Source organism: Coregonus lavaretus (assembly GCF_964263955.1).
Source record: "Coregonus lavaretus genome assembly, contig: HAP1_SCAFFOLD_779, whole genome shotgun sequence".
In the NCBI taxonomy this organism is placed as follows: domain Eukaryota; kingdom Metazoa; phylum Chordata; class Actinopteri; order Salmoniformes; family Salmonidae; genus Coregonus; species Coregonus lavaretus.
The window spans coordinates 202501-206325 of NW_028158199.1; the positions used below are offsets into that span (position 1 = coordinate 202501).

At 47.5% G+C, this 3825-nt stretch overlaps 1 pseudogene across 1 annotated transcript; it reads right to left on the minus strand.

Annotated features, from left to right (window-relative positions):
• Window positions 1–2836: 2836 nt before the first annotated feature.
• LOC311124315 (histone H3.2-like) lies at window positions 2837–3386 on the minus strand (annotated as a pseudogene). The gene has a single exon. The product of its transcript is annotated as a histone H3.2-like (transcript).
• Between the last annotated feature and the right edge of the window lie 439 nt (window positions 3387–3825).

The following is a 3825-nucleotide window of genomic DNA, read 5'->3' on the forward strand; positions in this document are numbered from 1 at the left end:
TCGGTGTAGGTGACTGCGTCACGGATCACGTTCTCCAGGAACACCTTCAGGACACCGCGGGTCTCCTCGTAGATCAGACCGGAAATACGCTTCACGCCGCCGCGGCGAGCCAGACGGCGGATAGCGGGTTTGGTGATTCCCTGGATGTTATCGCGGAGAACTTTGCGGTGACGCTTGGCGCCTCCTTTTCCGAGTCCCTTGCCGCCTTTGCCTCTTCCGGACATGGTGTGTTCGCTAGTTGAGTTCAAGTGAATGAATGATTTCAGCGCCGGTGCGCGGTGCGCTATTATCTGCGTTTGGTCGACCTGATTGAGGCCGGCGGCACAGAAAGCGCGCCTCTGTTATATGTTCGGAGGCGTTGCAAAGGGGAGGGCGCTCGTTCTAGGGGACTAGGGAGGAGCGATTTCAAAGATGACGTGAAAGCAACTAACGTGCGCGGGAAACATACTCAAATACTGATATAGGCTATGTGGAACACAAGGCCAAACTGTGACAACTGGGAGATCAGCTAGTACACTGTGTCCCTCTCCTCATATTGTTGTTGTTGTTGTTGTTGTTGTTGTTGTTGTTGCACCTGATTCTACTCATTGAGGACTTGGTAATTTAGGTGACAGGTTGTTCAATCAGCTGTGGCTGTCCAGGCCTACAAGAAAAATGGGTCCTGTTGGGGGTAGCCTACTCTACCGCTGGAGTTGGGAAACACTGAAATGGAAGGGGGACACGCAGTGAGCAAAACTCCTAACCACATAAAAACACAGACACTTGAGATCATTAAGAGCTATAAGGAGTCCATCAACTACCTGGTCAGTCAAGTCATATAGGGGGGGATTTCATGGCCACCTGCTGGAGCAGAAGTCATGTTTGCCAACACTGGCCTTAAAATCATTAAATTTAGGAGCTATAAGGAGTCCATCAACTAACTGGTCAGTCAAGTCATATAGGGAGGGATGTCATGGCCACCTGCTGGAGCACAAGTAATGTTTGCCAACACTGGCCTTAAAATCATTAGGAGCTATAAGGAATAAATCAACTCATCATTCAAGTCATATAGGGAGGGATCTTAGCACCACCTGCTGGATCAGAAGTACCCTTCACCGTAGGCACAAGAGAGCCATCATCTCTCAACCGGTGCAATTTCCATAAGTATGTGGTAATAAAACAAACAACGACAGCTCCTCATATAGGCAGTGGTTTCACACATTTTTCTCCAAGATGTTCAAACGTTCATAGATGACCAGCAGGGTCAAATAATAAGCACAGTGGTTGTAGAGGTTGCAACAGGTCAGTCAGTACATCAGGAGTAAATGTCACTTGTTGTTAGTGTTGTAGTTCCTATTTCTACGGTGTTGCCTACCTGCAGCAATCATGATTTACCTGCAGTGTTGATTGCAATTACGTAATTTGTCAACTCATAATAACAGATGTTTTGCAAACCGTTGATGTTTAAATAAATGGATTCCCGGTGTCCGGATACCTTTTCTCTTAAGGGATGTGATTGAGTGAATCCAAAGTAAGTTGGTCTAAATACATAATAGGATGAATCATTCAGGTAAAATAACACAATGTCTATTTGAGTCGAATCAACGTAATATAATCCTTTTTACGTCTCTATCATCTTTACTCAATGTATTGGACCACATCAACTCAACTTACTCAAGCTTATCTACTCATAAAAACAAGCAAAAAGATCTACTCAACAATATGACGTGTGCTTTTGTTGACTGTAATAGCTTGAGTACATTCCACAAAGTCATTTTTTACAGTGTATCTAAAGACACGTTTGTTGTGGTGATGCACTTTTTCTTTGACGTTGAACTTGCATTGAACAGACAAATCCATTTCGTTACAACCCTTTTGTAGTATGACTTAGGAATATTTGTTGATGATCCTAATGTCTATGCGTGAATAGTGATTGGTTGTTGGTGAAATATTGCTGAGAACCCATCATTTCCTGGCCTTTTTTCACTATTGAGCTATTTTGAAACATTTGTTTTGCTATTGGATTCATAATGGTGACCTGGGACAAGTAATTAGTGAAACCAGAGTTCAGCAGTTGCCATTAAAGCGATCGAACCAAGTCATCCTAATAGGCTAGTATTAGCCTAAAGCAGGGTTTCCCAAACTCGGGCCACATTTTGGGAGTTTTTGCCCTAGCACTACACAGCTGATTCAAATAATCAACTCATCATCATCAAGCTGGGAGTATTAGAATCAGTTGTGGAGTGCTAGGGCAAAACGCAAAACGCGCACCCCTTGTGGACCCCAGGACCGCGTTTGGGAAACGCTGGCCTAAAGAGCAAATGCTGAAAGGGACTCACCATGAGGTGCAGTACCCACATTTAACCACAAGATGGCCTCCGTGCTCCATTGTAAAGTTTGGGCCTCTGCATGAGTCTCTCAGCAGCACTGCAACATGGGACTTTCAAAGTAAGTTGGCATGCAATGTTTTTTCTGGACTGCATGCAAGGCTATTATTACACACAACTAATAGTGTCAATTATTCATCTGAACACAATTCTTGTTACTATTCGGCCTATATTATCACTCGTTTCTTTTTCCCCTCCTTTGTAAAGCATTTTACTGTGTTACTATATAGTTCAAAGGAAGTGGATGATGCCAGATGGTTGTGTATATACACACACACAAACATTGAAGCTAGACTTCAGGCAACTAAAAAGGTGCAATACGTAGCTTTTAGACGTGTTAGTGAACAACATACATGGTGGCTAATGTAGAGGTGCGTGTATACATGGAACAATTGTGCCTTTTTGATGGAAATATGGAGGTGGCTCTTAAAAGAGCCTTTGGGGGATATTCGAGTTCAGGTCATCCTCATTTATGCGCGCTCTCCGCGAATACGGCGGGCCAGCTGGATGTCCTTGGGCATGATGGTCACCCGCTTGGCGTGGATGGCGCACAGGTTGGTGTCCTCGAACAGGCCGACCAGGTAAGCCTCGCTAGCCTCCTGTAGGGCCATCACGGCGGAGCTCTGGAAGCGCAGGTCGGTCTTGAAGTCCTGGGCGATTTCTCGCACCAGGCGCTGGAAGGGCAGCTTGCGGATGAGTAGCTCAGTGGACTTCTGGTAACGACGGATCTCTCTCAGAGCCACGGTGCCGGGCCTGTAACGGTGAGGCTTCTTCACACCGCCGGTGGCCGGGGCACTCTTGCGAGCAGCCTTAGTGGCGAGCTGCTTCCTGGGGGCTTTGCCACCGGTGGATTTGCGAGCGGTTTGCTTGGTTCTGGCCATGGCGCTGCTCTGACAGTCGGGAGTATAGCCTCGAAATGCCTATGTGAAGTTTATAAAGCCGGCAGTGGCGCCTGCTGATTGGACACCATCTCCCCACCACCCCGATTGGCCCGTTTCGCAGGCCTCCTCCGTTGGCCATTGGACGGGAGGCCCGGCCTCTCCAAAACTCAAACTCCCGGTGCGCGCGCAATAGGACGCCGCCGGCCCTTTACGCGCAATAATAGTCGATTAGTTACCGGAGTGTAACTCCAGTTCTATGAGTGGAGCGGAGCCCCATAGGGGAGCTATGCTCCTAGTGGTTTACCCTCTGCCCTAAGGCAGATGCAGCCTGAAGCAAAATTATGCACACACCTACAGCCAATAGGAGTACAGGTGTCCCTATATAAGGAACCCCGTTCCCTCAATCTGCCTCCCGAGATATTATCTTCAGCGAGACTAGAGAGGGTCGGTAGGGCCTTAAGTCCTATGGGGCTCCGCTCCACTCATAGAACTGGAGTTACACTCCGGTAACTAATCGTTCTATATCGTGGAGCTCCGCCCCATAGGGGAGCTATGCTCCTAGTGGTTTAAGGCGGAGC